This window comes from Triticum aestivum, chromosome 7B, assembly GCF_018294505.1.
Source record: "Triticum aestivum cultivar Chinese Spring chromosome 7B, IWGSC CS RefSeq v2.1, whole genome shotgun sequence".
NCBI lineage: Eukaryota > Viridiplantae > Streptophyta > Magnoliopsida > Poales > Poaceae > Triticum > Triticum aestivum.
In genome coordinates, this window is record NC_057813.1 from 587,278,283 (window position 1) to 587,297,806 (window position 19,524).

The window sequence follows — 19,524 nt, forward strand, 5'->3', positions numbered from 1 at the left end:
AATCCTGGAATGGCATTACAATATGTTGTTAGTCTACTATAGAACAATAACAACATATGAAGGCATGAACTACATACTATAAGTGCTCACCTTGAAGTATGGAACCATCTTGGACTAGTGCGAATCTTGGTAGGAGTCCGACCGGTTGGTGACCTGATCATCTCTCCACTGAGATCCCCAACAACATACAACACTTGCTTGAAGTACCAGAAGATGGTCTCCATTGATGTCCTAAAGGTGTTGTGTACAACCCTGAACCTCTGGTTATGACCAACAACATGGATTCCAGAATGTTGTGGATGCTATCTTGTAGCAGCCCACAGCTCCTAAACGTCTGCACAAGCCTCGCGAAAGGTGCTCTTTTTATTCGAAGCACCCACAGAGCCTCTGCATTGTTGCGGTTGTAAGTGAAGTTCAGATTCGCTATCCTCTCTTGATCCTGGATTAATATCGCACCATATCGGATGCAAGGTTTCTCATTCAGGCAAACATCTTTCATATGGACCAACAGGATCCAGGCCTGAACCACAGCTATCAGCAATGCTGGCTGAATTAGAAGCTTCGTCCGTTCATCCACAACCTAAGCGACGTCCATGATGCGGTCAGCGATGGTGCTATCGACCCTAAACAGTCCTATCGAACGACCTAACACATAACAGAGGAGGGGGAGGGGGTAGCTTACCAGCTTCGATGTCGGGGGAGACATGACAGAGAGAGGATGGCTAGACGGGGTCGAAGAAGAAAGGGAGAAGCAGCTGCCGCTGCCAGGGAGTGTTCCTGCTGCCTCTGCCAGGGAGTGTTCCTGCTGCCTCTTGCCGTTGTAGGGGAGTATCGCAGCCGCAGATCTGAGTCGCCACCGCCGCCGGTGCCAACAACTGAGGAGGGCTTGTCCTACAATTGGAGGTGAGCGAGTAGATGAGGTGGTGAGGGGATATTTGGCGCCATCTGCCTCACCCGATTTTCCCCTCCCGCCATCTCTGTCCGCATCCCCCTGCACCGCGCCCTACGCTCCGTCTTCGTTTCCCTCCTTACTCATCCTAGCTCACCGAAAATGGTCGATTGGAGCATTCCCAATGAGCCTGGCTCTGGGTGCACTACATGAATCAGCTTATTTGCCGTCTGCCATGGCAGACAGCAAAGCCACCAAAAGCGGACGGCAAAGCCCTTTGCTGTCCGCACCGACGGCAAACATGCCCGACAAAGGAAGCGACGGTAAACAACTTCTTTGTCGTCTGCTTTCTCACTGTGGACGGCAAAGGGCCGTTGCTGTCGGTGGCTGACGCCAAAGGGCGTGGACGGCAATGAGTAGACGTTAGCCCCGTTAGGTGGCTAATGGGATGCTTTGCCGTCTGCCGGCTGACGGCAAAGAACTGGGTCGTCAGCACACACGTCAGCTTTCGGACGTCAGCAGACACGTCGTGCGGCCCGCGTGACCGTCAAGGCGGTGGTTCTTGAGGCGTCCGCCATCCGTACGTCTCCTGATGCGCCATTAAGGCCATCATTACTCCGGTGGGTCTCCGCCCACCTATCCTGCCGCCCGTCCATCTATATAGGCCCCCTTCGGCCTTCCTCCTCCACACCGACGCCCTTCACTCCACTCCCCGGTGACCTTCCATCTCTTGCCACCCTCCTCCACCCCGATGCCCTTCCCTCTCTTGGCGGCGGCCATGGCGTCCGGCGGCAGCGGCGGTCCTTCGAGGGGCGGCTCGTGGCCGTCGAGCCTCGGGACACCGGAGACCGATGAGCTCATCGCCGTCGGGCTGCTGTTTGCCGTGCGAGTTCCATGTCACGCCGACGGCTACCTGACGAGTGGCCCGGCACGACGCAGGACGAGCTCCGCCGCCACCGCAGCACTGGTTCGAACATCGCCGGCCGCCACCACTTTTGGGACGGCAAAGATTATTGGGCGGTCGTCGGTGAGCTCCAGTGGGAGATGGGCGGCTCCTCATCTGCCCTGCGCCGCGACGGTCGCTCCCGCCGCCTCCCTCTGGCCGTCACGCCGCCCTACCGTCTGGCACCCGCGGTTGCCGGACCCTCCGCCCCTCTTGCCGTTGAGATCCTGCTGGATCTACTTGCGCTGCGCGAGGAGGGGGACCCCGATGACAGCCCCGGCTACCCCCTCGCTTTACGGGCGTCGCAGGCAGAGGCGGCGGTGGCTGCGGCGGCCGCGGCGGCGAAGGAGGCTACGGATCTGCAGGCGACATTAGACGCGGCGGCGGCTATGGCGGTGGCGGACGCGCCTGCGGTGGAGCACGACGAAGGCGTCGACTGGGAGGCCGCCATCAAGAGCAACGACGGCGACGGCGACGACGGCGGTGCAGGCGAGGTCGTGAACCTCGCCGACTCCTACGACGAGTAGTTAGATTAGATTAGGAATAAATTTGAATCCATTGTAATATATATGAATCCTATGTAATATATATGAATCATTTGTCGGTTTGTCGTAAAGTTCACTGAAGGGCGCTCACCGGAGTAGGGAGGCCAGGCCGTCGGGGGGCGGCGTAGCGGCAAGCGGCGGCGGTGGGGTGTGATCGGGGGTGAACGGAGGAGAAACCTAGAGCGAGGGAGAGAAGTGAGAGATGAGGAGGGGTGTGCCGTTTGGGCAGTTAGGTAGAACGGCTTTGCCGTCCGCTAGCGGATGGAAAAGTTCTGCCGTTAGGGTTTGGGCATCCACTGGATCCCACCCACCTCTTTGCCGTCCGCTAGCGGACGATAAAGTTTCTTTGCCCCCGGCCAGCAGACGACAAAGAATTGGCTGATGGTAAATAGTATCTTTGCCGTCCGTTTTCCAGAAGCAGACGACAAAGCCCTTTTTTGACGTCCGCTAGCTGACGACAAAGAGCTGGCTCATGGCAAATTCTCTGATTCTAGTAGTTGTGCTTTAATTTTCGTGCAGATGCGAGCCATGCAGGCCTGCAGGAAACCAAATGGCCCATTTTCATCCCGCATCGAAAGAGAGGAATAAGAACTGTTTTTTGTGATCACCAATAGTTTACTGGGAAAAGAGGAGCCGTTGGAGTTCTTTTACTAGGAGGAAAGGAGAGCGGTTAAAGATGCTCCTACAACACTTCTCAATAAACCGTTCCAAATATGGTGTTATTGAAGTTGCTTTTGGATGAAGATTAGAATTTACCCCTTCAATATATACATTTAAGACATTGCACGTATCGGTTCACTCCATATTTGTAACTGAACTATGCATGTCGGTATCTACTAGAATGGTTAGGCGTGCTTTGCTACATCGTTGGTGTTGTTAGGTTCTACAAAAATTACTCATTCTATTTTAAAATATATCGGGCATATTACTTTCTACAAAAGTCAAACCTTTTAAGTTTCATCAAATTAGTAGAGAAATAGTACCAAATTGGTACTATTAAATTCATCATGAAATGAATTTTCATACTCTTTTGTTTAATATTATGAATGTCGATATTTTTTGCTCTGAACTAGGTCAAAATTAAAGAAATTTGACTTTCCAATAACATAATACCCCTTATATTTCAGAACTAATAGAATATTTAGTTTGGCAGGTGGAAAGATAATGAAGTGTATTTTATTTATATTTATATTGCGGTGATTTGATGGGCCTTTCGTGGTGTAGTTCTATGTTATCTGTTAACGAGCGTATATTTATTTGGGAAAATTTCGGTGTCAGTGGCTGTTGATTGATTTGAAAAATCATTGGCCCAATCAAAATCATAAACCAAATTCAAAATTGAATGCCTCAACTAAAAGAAAGAACTTCAAAATTAGCGAACATGTGGAATTAAAAGAATTGAATTGAAGAGCTCCTTGAGAAATAGTTGACATGGTCAAAATCAGGTGGCCTAATTCTAAATTAAAGACCTTAATCAATTGTAAAGCCTTATAAATTAGGAAGCATAGTGTATATTATAAAAGAATTGAATGAGAGAGTTTTAAGAAATTGTTGACTCGGCCAAAATCGGGTGATCCAATTTCAATTGAAGACCTCAATTGAATGTGGGCTCTTTAAAACTAGGGAGCATAGTGTTATAAAGGATACTGAATTCCCATCATATTCTATGTAGAGTACATACCTAAGAGAGTGAACTTCATTAATTTATTTATCTCACCATGCAAGTATGCCACATAATTATAAAATTATGGATAGGATAAGGCCCACTTTAACATGCAACAATGCATGGAAAAAGACCCACCATCACATGCAATCATGCATGAGAACATATTTTTTAATATATTATTCAGTTGATGAGTATATGTTTGATCCCATATATTATCGAGACTTTCTGAATGAGAGAAATATGGTTGCGGACATGGCTTCACTACTCTCCGACAATGTTTGCTTATATTTGTGAATGAACTGTCAGCCGTATCCGCTCCCATTAAATGATAAGGGTTTTATCATTTATGTTATTGGTTTTAATACATTACTTTGTTTTGTCATTAAAAATTGCAATTGCTAAAAAATGCCATCGCTTCATTTTAAAAATTGCCACTGGACACCATCACTATAACCTCAAGATTGTTTACCATGATATATGATCAAAATACCCATCGACCAACATGTCAGTTCTCCCTCTATCTCACTATGTTAAAGTGTTGTCCTCACTCGATCCTCAATAGCGTTCTTATTTTTCTCTAAAGTTATTCGCTTGTTTACTCCTGACAAGCGGGGCCACACCATGTCACATCATCATGCAATTATGGATGGAATAAGACCCACTTTAGCTTGCAACCATGCATGAGAAAAGACCCACCCCACATGCAACCATGCATGGAATTTTTTATATATATTATTCTACTTATGTTTAATAAATACTTTACAACTATACATAACCAAATATAACTAGTCATATGTATTTTAAATTGGTTCACGTGTTATTAATCTAAATATTTATATTCTACACATAATCAAATTTCATTGAAATATATTTCAACTGATTCTCATAACAACACGCAGTGTATTATTTAGTTTGTAAAATAATCCGCGCTTCTATCAGCATCATGTACTCCCTCCGTCCCATATGTAAGGCGTTTTTTGACACTGGACTAGTGTTAAAAAAAGTCTTATATTATGGGACGGAGGGCGTAGGATGAAAATTGTCATTGTGTATTTGTTTTATATTGATGAATACATGTTTTGACCCCGTATATTATGGAGAGACTGTCTGAATGAGAGAAATATGGTTGTGGGCAGGGCTTCACTACTATCTACTCCCTCCGTTCCTAAATGTAAGTCTTTGTAAGAGATTCCACTACAAATCACATATGGATATATATAGATGCATTTCAAGTTTAGATTCATTCATTTTGCTCCGTATGTAGTCCATCCTGTGGGATCTCTATAAAGACTTATATTTAGGAACGGAGGGAGTACAATATTTGCTTCATATTTGTGAACGAGCTGTCGACCGTATCCGCTCCAACTAAAGGATAAGGGTTTTTATCATTTATCCAAAATGCCATCACTTTGTTTGGCATTTCCAACGCTGACTCCCAAACTCCCGGCATCCGTCCGGACCGCGGAAGCCATCCAACGCGGCCCTGTATCAGTACACGGCGCAGACTGGACGTACTTTGTCCCGCAAACCGGGGACAAGGGGGGGGGGGGGGGGGCTTTGCGGGCGTCTGGACCGCTCCCAAGCCCGCTTCTGACCGCCTTGACCCACCCAAAACCCCCACCCGCCCTCCCACACTTTTCTTTCGATACACGTGTCACCTACCGTGCCGCATTCATGCCGCCCAGAGCATGGAGTGGCCGAGATTGATGCCGCGCGATGTGATCGGACAGAGGACGGCGCTGATCGACGCGATCTCTCGGTAGCCGCCGCTTCAATGCAGACGCACCTTCTCGACGAACCAACTCTATTTCCATTGTTTTGTTGCTTGTCACTTATTTCACCTTTGCCGACTTCTGTATGCACGATTCTTCGAGAATGACTCAGGCGGAGCATGTGCTATTCTCAGAAACAACCGAGAAGCAATGGCAGGGGCATATTGGGAGTTTGATCACCTAATGGATGCATCCACGGCGGAGGCAACTGCTCTCCTAAAAGGCTTGCATCTCATTGAGACTCTGGGATGGTCTCCAGTAATTATTGAGACTGATTCATTGAAAGTTAGCAAAGCTCGTGTCGGCGAAACTGATGTTTTGGGACCAAATGCAGCAATTATGATGAAAAGCTTTCATACTCACTCTGTTTCATAATGTAGCGTATAGATTTTTAAAGAAGTCAAACTTTGCAAATTTTGACCATATCTATAGAGAAAATTATTTATATCAGCAATACCAAATATATAAAATATGAAACTACGTCTTATGATGAATCTAACGATATATTGTTGGCATTCTGGATGAAAATATTTTTCTTTACAAACTTGGTCAGAGTTGATGAGGTTTGACTTTAAAAAAAAATTATACGCACTACATTCCGGAACGAAGGGAGTATTATTCAGACCCTTGGCACTATACCCGGCCATTTGTCGGGCCGGGCTGGGCCCGCCAAAGCCCGATGCAAAAAACCCAGGCCCGAGCCCGGCCCGACCCGGCCATCGGGCCTAAAAATCAGGCCCGAGTCCGGCCCATCATGCTAAAAGCCCATCGGGCCTCGGCCTGCGGGCCAGGCCTCTTCCTTAAATAGTGATTTTTATGGGCCTGGGCCCGGCCCGACCCGGTTGTCGGGCTCAAAATCTAGGCCCGAGCCCGGCCCATGGTCAAGGTCGGGCCGGGCCAGGTCGGGCTTTTTCGGGCCGGGTCGGGCCATGCTACCCATGGCCAGGGCTACTTGGCACGATTGGTGTCCAACACTATTGGAGATAAGCAAATAAAGTGGCGCACAACCTAGCTAGATTTGTTGTTGATTCTAGTTCCTCTTTGGTTTGGGATTGTGATTCTCCCACTTTAAGTTGACATCGTTCCTACCTGCTTCCTTCAAGGATCATGCTTTCATGCCCTCAGATGGTGCCGCTAGGGGCATCCTGGTTGCCTGGGACTCTAGCTTCGTTCTAGGGCAGGTTGTCGCAATGCACCAGTTTCATGTTACCATCAAGATGTCATCAACAACCTCTGCGAGCTCCTTCCTGCTTATTGTTGTTTATGTGCCATGCTCGGGCAATGATCGCTCTGTTTTCTTCGAAGTTGTTTCTAGTGTGGCTACAGGGGCAGACACTCCGTGGATTGTCTTAGGCGATTTTAATATGTATCGCCTTGCACACGAAAAATCCCGTGGTCACATTAACTGGAATCTTATGGAGTTGTTCAATGGCTGGATCAGAGAGCACGAGCTGGATGATATTCAGGTTGATAATATGATGTTTACCTGGTCCAACAAAAGATCCTCCCCCACCCTGGTTCGGCTGGATCGAGTCCTTGTGAATGTTGCCTGGAATTTGAGTTTTCTGCAGACATCTGCTTCTTGGCTGCCTGCCACAACTTCTGATCACGCACCAATCCTGGTTCAGTTCCAGTCCAATACGACCAGAAGTAAATTGTTCAGGATGGAGAACCACTGACTTCAAATGGAGGAGGCTAAAAGCATTATTCAGAATTGTTGGTCCATAGGCACCACACACTTTTCTGTTGGAAATATGCCCTAGAGGCAATAATAAAAGCATTATTATTATATTTCCTTGTTCATGATAATTGTCTTTTATTCATGCTATAATTGTATTATCCGGAAATCATAATACACGTGTGAATACATAGACCATAACATGTCCCTAGTGAGCCTCTAGTTGACTAGCTCGTTGGTCAACAGATAGTCATGGTTTTCTGACTATGGACATTAGATGTCATTGACAACGGGATCACATCATTAGGAGAATGATGTGATGGACAAGACCCAATCCTAAGCATAGCACAAGATCGTGTAGTTCGTTTTGCTAAAGCTTTTTCAATGTCAAGTATCTCTTCCTTAGACCATGAGATCGTGTAACTCCCGGATACCGTAGGAGTGCTTTGGGTGTACCAAACGTCACAACGTAACTGGGTGACTATAAAGGTGCACTACAGGTATCTCCGAAAGCGTCTGTTGGGTTGACACGGATCGAGACTGGGATTTGTCACTCCGTATGACGGAGAGGTATCTCTGGGCCCACTCGGTAATGCATCATCATAATGAGCTCAAAGTGACCAAGTGTTTGGTCACGGGATCATGCATTACGGTACGAGTAAAGTGACTTGCCGGTAACGAGACTGAACGAGGTATTGGGATACCGACGATCGAGTCTCGGGCTTGTAACGTACCGATTGACAAAGGGAATAGTATACGGGGTTGCTTGAATCCTCGACATCGTGGTTCATCCGATGACATCATCGAGGAGCATGTGGGAGCCAACATGGGTATCCAGATCCCGCTGTTGGTTATTGACCTGAGAGCCGTCTCGGTCATGTCTGCGTGTCTCCCGAACCCGTAGGGTCTACACACTTAAGGTTCGGTGACGCTAGGGTTATTAGGAAGACTTGTATGTGATTACCAAATGTTGTTCGGAGTCTCGGATGAGATCTCGGACGTCACGAGGAGTTCCGGAATGGTCCGGAGGTAAAGATTTATATATGGGAAGTTGTCATACGGACACCGGAAGGTTTCGGGGGCATATCGGTATTGTACCGGGGCCACCGGAAGGGTTCCGGGGGTCCACCGGGAGGGGCCACCCCTCCCGGGGGGCCACATGGGCTGCGTGGGGCAGGAGCCAGCCCCTGGAGGGCTGGGCGCGCCCCCCCTTGGGCCCATGTGCCTAGGGTTGGGGGGGGGGAACCCTAGAGGGGGCGCTCCCCTTGCTTGGGGGGCAAGTCCCCCCTCCCTGGCCGCCGCCCCCCCTCTAGATCCCATCTAGAGGGGCCGGCCCCCCTTGCCCCTTCCCCTATAAATAGAGGGGTGAAGGGAGGGCTGAACACCCAAGCCAAGGCGCAGCCCCTCCCCTCCCCAACACCTCTCCTCCTTCGTACGTGCTTGGCGAAGCCCTGTCGGAGTACTGCTGCACCAACAACACCACGCCGTCGTGCTGCCGTTGGAGCTGTCTTCCTCAACCTCTCCTTCCTCCTTGCTGGATCAAGACGGAGGAGACGTCGTCCGTACCGTACGTGTGTTGAACGCGGAGGTGCTGTCCGTTCAGCACTTGGTCATTGATGATCTGAATCACGGCGAGTACGACTCCATCATCACCATCCCCTTGAACGCTTCCGCACTCGATCTACAAGTGGTATGTAGATGCAAACTCACTCCCTTGACTCGTTTCTTAGATGAACTCATAGATGGATCTTGGTGAAACCGCAGGAAAAATTTTAATTTTCTGCAACGTTCCCCAACAGTGGCATCATGAGCTAGGTCTATGCGTAATTCTCTATTGCACGAGTAGAACACAATTTTGTTGTGGGCGTAGATCTTGTCAACTTGCTTGCCGCTACTAGTCTTATCTTGCTTCAGCGGTATTGTGGGATGAAGCGGCCCGGACCAACCTTACACGTACGCTTACGTGAGACCGGTTCCATCGACTAACATGCACCAGTTGTATAAGGTGGCTGGCGGGTGTCTGTCTCTCCCACTTTAGTTGAAGCGGATTCGATGAAAAGGGTCCTTATGAAGGGTAAATAGAAGTTGACAAGATCACGTTGTGGTTATTCGTAGGTAAGAAAACGTTCTTGCTAGAACCCAATTGCAGCCACGTAAAAGATGCAACAACAATTAGAGGACGTCTAACTTGTTTTTGCAGCAATTGTCATGTGATGTGATATGGCCAGAAGTTGTGATGAATGATGAATGATATATTGTGATGTATGAGATCATGTTCTTGTAATAGGAATCACGACTTGCATGTCGATGAGTATGACAACCGGCAGGAGCCATAGGAGTTGTCTTTATTTTTGTATGACCTGCGTGTCATTGAAGAACGCCATGTAAATTACTTTACTTTGTTGCTAAACGCGTTAGCCATAGAAGTAGAAGTAGTCGTTGGCATGACAACTTCATGAAGACACGATGATGGAGATCATGATGATGGAGATCATGGTGTCATGCCGGTGACGAAGATGATCATGGAGCCCCGAAGATGGAGATCGAAGGAGCTATATGATATTGGCCATATCATGTCACTATTATATAATTGCATGTGATGTTTATTATGTTTATGCATCTTGTTTACTTAGAACGACGGTAGTAAATAAGATGATCCCTTACAAAAATTTCAAGAAGTGTTCTCCCCTAACTGTGCACCGTTGCTAAAGTTCGTCGTTTCGAAGCACCACGTGATGATCGGGTGTGATAGATCCTTACGTTCACATACAATGGGTGTAAGACAGTTTTACACATGCAAAACACTTAGGGTTAACTTGACGAGCCTAGCATGTACAGACATGGCCTCGGAACACGGAGACCGAAAGGTCGAACACGAGTCGTATGGAAGATACGATCAACATGAGAATGTTCACCGACGATGACTAGTCCGTCTCACGTGATGATCGGACACGGCCTAGTCGACTCGGATCGTGTAACACTTAGATGACTAGAGGGATGTCTAATCTGAGTGGGAGTTCATTAAAATAATTTGATTAGATGAACTTAATTATCATGAACTTAGTCTAAAACCTTTGCAAATATGTCTTGTAGATCAAATGGCCAACGCTCATGTCAACATGAACTTCAACGCGTTCCTAGAGAAAACCAAGCTGAAAGATGATGGCAGCAACTATACGGACTGGGTCCGGAACCTGAGGATCATCCTCATAGCTGCCAGGAAACAATATGTCCTAGAAGGACCGCTAGGTGACGCTCCCGTCCCAGAGAACCAAGACATTATGAATGCTTGGCAGTCTCGTGCTGATGATTACTCCCTCGTTCAGTGCGGCATGCTTTACAGCTTAGAACCGGGGCTCCAAAAGCGTTTTGAGCAACACGGAGCATATGAGATGTTCGAGGAGCTGAAACTAGTTTTCCAAGCTCATGCCCGGGTCGAGAGATATGAAGTCTCCGACAAGTTCTATAGTTGTAAGATGGAGGAAAATAGTTCTGTCAGTGAGCACATACTCAAAATGTCTGGGTTGCACAACCGCCTGTCCCAGCTGGACATTAACCTCCCGGATGAGGCGGTCATTGACAGAATCCTTCAGTCGCTCCCACCAAGCTACAAGAGCTTTGTGATGAACTACAATATGCAGGGGATGGTGAAGACCATTCCTGAAGTATTTTCAATGCTGAAGTCAGCAGAGGTTGAAATCAAGAAAGAACATCAAGTGTTGATGGTCAATAAGACCACTAAGTTCAAGAAGGGCAAGGGTAAGAAGAACTTCAAGAAGGACGGCAAAGATGTTGCCGCGCCCGGTAAGCCAGTTGCCGGGAAGAAGTCAAAGAATGGACCCAAGCCTGAGACTGAGTGCTTTTATTGCAAGGGGAAGGGTCACTGGAAGCGGAACTGCCCCAAATACTTAGCGGATAAGAAGGCCGGCAACACCAAAGGTATATTTGATATACATGTAATTGATGTGTACCTTACCAGTACTCGTAGTAACTCCTGGGTATTTGATACCGGTGCCGTTGCTCATATTTGTAACTCACAGCAGGAGCTGCGGAATAAGCGGAGACTGGCGAAGGACGAGGTGACGATGCGCGTCGGGAATGGTTCCAGAGTCGATGTGATCGCCGTCGGCACGCTACCTCTACATTTACCTACGGGATTAGTTTTGAACCTTAATAATTGTTATTTGGTGCCAAGTTTGAGCATGAACATTGTATCTGGATCTCGTTTGATACGAGATGGCTACTCATTTAAATCCGAGAATAATGGTTGTTCTATTTATATGAGAGATATGTTTTATGGTCATGCCCCGATGGTCAATGGTTTATTCTTAATGAATCTCGAACGTAGTGTTACACATATTCATAGCGTGAATACCAAAAGATGTAAAGTTGATAACGATAGTCCCACATACTTGTGGCACTGCCGCCTTGGTCACATTGGTGTCAAGCGCATGAAGAAGCTCCATGCTGATGGACTTTTAGAGTCTCTCGATTATGAATCATTTGACACATGCGAACCATGCCTCATGGGCAAAATGACCAAGACTCCGTTCTCCGGAACAATGGAGCGAGCAACCAACTTGTTGGAAATCATACATACCGATGTGTGCGGTCCAATGAGTGTTGAGGCTCGCGGAGGATATCGTTATGTTCTCACTCTCACAGATGACTTGAGTAGATATGGGTATGTCTACTTGATGAAACACAAGTCTGAGACCTTTGAAAAGTTCAAGGAATTTCAGAATGAAGTAGAGAATCAACGTGACCGAAAGATAAAATTCTTACGATCGGATCGTGGAGGAGAATATTTAAGTCACGAATTTGGTACACACTTAAGAAAATGTGGAATCGTTTCACAACTCACGCCGCCTGGAACACCTCAGCGAAACGGTGTGTCCGAACGTCGTAATCGCACTCTATTGGATATGGTGCGATCTATGATGTCTCTTACCGATTTACCGCTATCATTTTGGGGATACGCTCTAGAGACAGCTACATTCACTTTAAATAGGGCACCGTCTAAATCCGTTGAGACGACACCGTATGAATTATGGTTTGGGAAGAAACCTAAGCTGTCGTTTCTAAAAGTTTGGGGATGCGATGCTTATGTCAAGAAACTTCAACCTGAAAAGCTCGAACCCAAGTCGGAAAAATGCGTCTTCATAGGATACCCTAAAGAAACCATTGGGTATACCTTCTACTTAAGATCCGAGGGCAAGATCTTTGTTGCCAAGAACGGATCCTTTCTGGAAAAAGAGTTTCTCTCGAAAGAAGTAAGTGGGAGGAAAGTAGAACTCGATGAAGTACTACCTCTTGAACGGGAAAGTAGTGCAGCTCAGGAAAATGTTCCTGTGATGCCTACACCAACTGAAGAGGAAAATAATGATGATGATCAAGGTACTTCGGATCAAGTTGCTACTGAACTTCGTAGGTCCACAAGGACACGTTCCGCACCAGAGTGGTACGGCAACCCTGTCCTGGAAATCATGTTGTTAGACAACGGTGAACCTTCGAACTATGAAGAAGCGATGGCGGGCCCAGATTCCAACAAATGGCTAGAAGCCATGAAATCCGAGATAGAATCCATGTATGAAAACAAAGTATGGACTTTGACTGACTTGCCCGATGATCGGCGAGCGATAGAAAACAAATGGATCTTTAAGAAGAAGACGGACGCGGATGGTAATGTCACCATCTATAAAGCTCGACTTGTCGCTAAGGGTTATCGGCAAGTTCAAGGGATTGACTACGATGAGACTTTCTCTCCCGTAGCGAAGCTTAAGTCCGTCCGAATCATGTTAGCAATTGCCGCATACTATGATTATGAGATATGGCAGATGGACGTCAAAACGGCATTCCTTAACGGGCATCTTAAGGAAGAACTGTATATGATGCAGCCGGAGGGTTTTGTCGATCCTAAGAATGCTAACAAAGTATGCAAGCTCCAGCGATCCATTTATGGGCTGGTGCAAGCATCTCGGAGTTGGAACATTCGCTTTGATGAAATGATCAAAGCGTTTGGGTTTATGCAGACTTATGGAGAAGCCTGCGTTTACAAGAAAGTGAGTGGGAGCTCTGTAGCATTTCTCATATTATATGTAGATGACATACTTTTGATGGGAAATGATATAGAATTCTTGGACAGCATTAAGGCCTACTTGAATAAGTGTTTTTCAATGAAGGACCTTGGAGAAGCTGCTTATATATTAGGCATCAAGATCTATAGAGATAGATCGAGACGCCTCATAGGTCTTTCACAAAGCACATACCTTGATAAGATTTTGAAGAAGTTCAAAATGGATCAGTCCAAGAAGGGGTTCTTGCCTGTATTGCAAGGTGTGAGATTGAGCTCGGCTCAATGCCCGACCACGGCAAAAGATAAAGAAGAGATGAGCGTCATCCCCTATGCCTCAGCCATAGGATCTATTATGTATGCCATGCTGTGTACCAGACCTGATGTAAACCTTGCCGTAAGTTTGGTAGGAAGGTACCAAAGTAATCCCGGCAAGGAACACTGGACAGCGGTCAAGAATATCCTAAAGTACCTGAAAAGGACGAAGGACATGTTTCTCGTTTATGGAGGTGACGAAGAGCTCGTCGTAAAGGGTTACGTCGACGCTAGCTTCGACACAGATCTGGATGACTCTAAGTCACAAACCGGATACGTGTATATGTTGAATGGTGGAGCAGTAAGCTGGTGCAGCTGCAAGCAGAGCGTCGTGGCGGGATCTACATGTGAAGCGGAGTACATGGCAGCCTCGGAGGCAGCGCATGAAGCAATTTGGGTGAAGGAGTTCATCACCGACCTAGGAGTCATACCCAATGCGTCGGGGCCGATCAAACTCTTCTGTGACAACACTGGAGCTATTGCCCTTGCCAAGGAGCCCAGGTTTCACAAGAAGACCAGGCACATCAAGCGTCGTTTCAACTCCATCCGTGAAAATGTTCAAGATGGAGACATAGATATTTGCAAAGTACATACGGATCTGAATGTCGCAGATCCGTTGACTAAACCTCTCTCGCGAGCAAAACATGATCAACACCAGAACTCTATGGGTGTTCGATTCATCACAATGTAACTAGATTATTGACTCTAGTGCAAGTGGGAGACTGTTGGAAATATGCCCTAGAGGCAATAATAAAAGCATTATTATTATATTTCCTTGTTCATGATAATTGTCTTTTATTCATGCTATAATTGTATTATCCGGAAATCGTAATACACGTGTGAATACATAGACCATAACATGTCCCTAGTGAGCCTCTAGTTGACTAGCTCGTTGGTCAACAGATAGTCATGGTTTCCTGACTATGGACATTAGATGTCATTGACAACGGGATCACATCATTAGGAGAATGATGTGATGGACAAGACCCAATCCTAAGCATAGCACAAGATCGTGTAGTTCGTTTTGCTAGAGCTTTTTCAATGTCAAGTATCTCTTCCTTAGACCATGAGATCGTGTAACTCCCGGATACCGTAGGAGTGCTTTGGGTGTACCAAACGTCACAACGTAACTGGGTGACTATAAAGGTGCACTACAGGTATCTCCGAAAGTGTCTGTTGGGTTGACACGGATCGAGACTGGGATTTGTCACTCCGTATGACGGAGAGGTATCTCTGGGCCCACTCGGTAATGCATCATCATAATGAGCTCAAAGTGACCAAGTGTTTGGTCACGGGATCATGCATTACGGTACGAGTAAAGTGACTTGCCGGTAACGAGACTGAACGAGGTATTGGGATACCGACGATCGAGTCTCGGGCTTGTAACGTACCGATTGACAAAGGGAATAGTATACGGGGTTGCTTGAATCCTCGACATCGTGGTTCATCCGATGACATCATCGAGGAGCATGTGGGAGCCAACATGGGTATCCAGATCCCGCTGTTGGTTATTGACCTGAGAGCCGTCTCGGTCATGTCTGCGTGTCTCCCGAACCCGTAGGGTCTACACACTTAAGGTTCGGTGACGCTAGGGTTATTAGGAAGACTTGTATGTGATTACCAAATGTTGTTCGGAGTCTCGGATGAGATCTCGGACGTCACGAGGAGTTCCGGAATGGTCCGGAGGTAAAGATTTATATATGGGAAGTTGTCATACGGACACCGGAAGGTTTCGGGGGCATATCGGTATTGTACCGGGGCCACCGGAAGGGTTCCGGGGGTCCACCGGGAGGGGCCACCCCTCCCGGGGGGCCACATGGGCTGCGTGGGGCAGGAGCCAGCCCCTGGAGGGCTGGGCGCGCCCCCCCTTGGGCCCATGCGCCTAGGGTTGGGGGGGGGGGGAACCCTAGAGGGGGCACCCCCCTTGCTTGGGGGGCAAGTCCCCCCTCCCTGGCCGCCGCCCCCCCTCTAGATCCCATCTAGAGGGGCCGGCCCCCCTTGCCCCTTCCCCTATAAATAGAGGGGTGAAGGGAGGGCTGAACACCCAAGCCAAGGCGCAGCCCCTCCCCTCCCCAACACCTCTCCTCCTCCGTACGTGCTTGGCGAAGCCCTGTCGGAGTACTGCTGCACCAACAACACCACGCCGTCGTGCTGCCGTTGGAGCTGTCTTCCTCAACCTCTCCTTCCTCCTTGCTGGATCAAGACGGAGGAGACGTCGTTCGTACCGTACGTGTGTTGAACGCGGAGGTGCTGTCCGTTCAGCACTTGGTCATCGGTGATCTGAATCACGGCGAGTACGACTCCATCATCACCATCCCCTTGAACGCTTCCGCACTCGATCTACAAGTGGTATGTAGAACTCCCTTGACTCGTTGCTTAGATGAACTCATAGATGGATCTTGGTGAAACTGTAGGAAAATTTTTAATTTTCTGCAACGTTCCCCAACATTTTCTTCTTCTGCATCGCTCCTTAACTTCATGATGAGAAGGGTGCGGGCTGCTCTAAGGCAGTGGAGCCGGCGTCAGTCCAGCCTCAAGGTGCTCACTAAAAATAATAAGCATGTCGTCAGTTATCTGGTTTCTGTTGAGGAAAGGAGGCCTTTGTCAATGCTTGAAGTAGTTCTTCGTGATTCATCCTCTGCCAAGGTGGAGCAGTTGATTTTATAGCAGACTGCTTTGTGGTGTCGGCGGGGCAAGTTGTGATGGTGTGTGTATGGGGATGAAAACAGTCAGTTCTTCCATGCAGTTGCTAACTGTCAAGCGCGTAGAAACAAAGTTAAAAGTCCTCCTTCTTTATGGAGTGCATCACTACAAAAATTGCCAAAAACTTGGATTGGCCACTGCATAATTCACTGATATCTTGGGCCAGCCTGCACCTTCCATGCTAACAGGTCAGCTTGACACCTTATACGACTATACCGACCTCTCCGAGCTGGCTACTGTTTTCTCCTGGGAAGAGATTGTCCTTGCCACTGATAGATCACCAAACAACAGAAGCCCGGGCCCTGACGGGTTTACCAACGAGTTCTATAAGGCTTTTAAGCACTTGATAAAGGATGATCTCCTGAAGTTCTTTGAGGATTTTCATGCCAATCACGTTGCTTTGGATGGTGTTAATATTGCCTTCATTACGCTGCTCCTAAGACAAATACACCGCTGGAGATGCGGGATTTCAGGCCCATTTCCTTAGTGCATAGTGCACCCAAGCTCGTATCCAAGGTCATGACTAACAGATTGCAAAGGCACATACCAGATTTGGTGCACTCCTTGCAGTCAGGTTTCCTTAGAGGGTGATCCATCGTTGAAAACTTTGCTTTGGCTGCTGAAATGATTCAAGCAGCGCATAGGAGGAAGCTGCCGGTCATTGCTTTAAAGCTGGACTTTCGCAAGGCTTTTGATTCTGTCAGCGTCGGTGTCAAAACCAACGGGTCTCGGGTAGGGGGTCCCGATCTGTGCATCTTAGGCTGATGGTAACAGGAAGCAAGGGACACAATGTTTACCCAGGTTCGGGCCCTCTCGATGGAGATAAAACCCTACTTCCTGCTTGATTAATATTGAAGATATGAGTAGTACAAGAGTAGATCTACTACGAGATTGTAGAGGCTAAACCCTAAGAGCTAGCCTATGATGGTATGATTGTAATTGTGATCGGCCTTCTAAGGACCATCCTCCCCAGTTTATATAGACACCGGAGAGGGCTAGGGTTTACATGGAGTCGGTTACAAGGAAGGAAATATAATATCCGGACCGCCAAGCTTGTCTCCCACGCAAAGGAGAGTCCCATCCGGACACGGGCCGAAGTCTTGTGTCTTGTATCTTCACGCTTCAATAGTCCGGACGATGTAGATACCCCCTAATCCAGGACTCCCTCAGTAGCCCCTGAACCAGGCTTCAATGACGATGAGTCCGGCACGCAGTCTTGTCTTCGGCATTGCAAGGCGGGTTCCATCTCCGAATACTCCAATGTACCTATTACGACGAACAGTATCCGGCTTCTCGTCAACGTTGTACTCCTCGGCTTCAGTGCCTTAATAATGACCATTTCCACGTGTCGAGCGAGTGCGAGGAGTCAAGGTATTTTTGCATTTGCCACCCCCGATCCTTCAGGCTAGCCGTCTATTTGAAGAGACGGGGATTCCCAGATCCGAACCTCACCCTTCCCCCCTGAGCAAGCATCCAACAGAGCACCCCGGAAAAATCATTCCAACATGGCCGGTCGTTGCAGCTCTTCTGCTCGCTCCCCTTGCCCCAAGCCGGGGGACTGGGGAGAGTGTTCAGTTCCTCATAGCCGTTTGATAGAGCTACAAACCCAAGGGTTTCTCCCACCGGCGTTCATGGTCCGTGCTTCACAACAACATCTTTTCCGAAGAGGCATTTAATGCTTTCAATTCGGGAGACGCATACATCCGGGCTGCACAAGGCGGGCTTGTCCGGGCGACGGACCAATATACCAAAGATATACGGGTAAGAAAGTTTGATAAGTATGTATAGCAGTAGCCCCTGAGACTTGAAACAGTTGGAACAACAGTTTTAAGGATCAATTTATGCGCAAGTTCTTGTAGATAAGAATGAGCAATTTTCTCGGGAGCTAGAGGAGTGCAAGACCCAACTGAGGGCCACGATTGCCAAGCTAGAGGAATCCCAGAAGGCCTCATCTGGTAACATTTATCTCAATTGTACGAAAATGTACCAGTTAGCAACTGGCTGGTGTGATGAGTTTAACAGAAAATTCTGCAGATAGCCCCGGAGTAAATCCGGAGGGCGGGAGAGATGACGAGTCGCATCTCCAGAGGCAACTAAAGGCTGGCGAGCGCATTCTTACGCAAGTTAAGCGGGAGAAGAATACTCTCCAAGATGCCAATGTTCGGCTGGACGTGGAATTGAAAGACGTCCGCGCGCAGCTGGCAGACTCTGTGAAGGAGAACAAAAGGCTTCGCCACGGCATTTATCGTAAGTGCCTAAACGAACTGTAGCACAGTTCAGCGAGGAAGTATATTGAAAGAGTTGTGCTTGTAGGAATGCTAACGGGTCGCCCTGAGGAGGAGATGCCCGCCTCTGCAGGCGATTTACTGCAAGACCTCTCACAACTGCACGAGTGAGCTAGGCAGGCGATGCAGGGCGTTGCGCAGGCTTTGTGGCCATAAAGCTTCCTGCCGAATGGCATGGGGGAGCTTGTGGACATGCTTCAAGGAGCACGGCGGCGCTTCTGCTTGTGGAGGATGTCAGCCTGCCGGCAAGGTGCAAGAGAAGCATGGGCTATGGTGAAGACGCGCTACACCAAGCTGGACCCGAACCATATGGCCGAAGTCGGACCGGCAGGGCCAGATGGGCAAGAAATTCTCGTGAGTCTGGTATATGACCAGGTGGCGTTAGCCGCAAAGTATTCTCAATAGGATTGTAAGCTAGATAGCCTGTTGGATGGTATAGAGGAGGAATATAGTCAGTCCAAGTGACTGTGTAATTCGATGGACATAAGTAGCCCCTAGCCGGATTAAAATCATTTGTCATGGCGCACCTTTTCGCTTCAGTCCCCGGATCCTACAGTCCGGGGTGTGTCCGAATACCCGCTCAGTTATACAAAACCGGAGTATGCGTGGAAACCAGGCGTAGGGGTCATAAGTGCTTGAACAGACAAGTACCCAA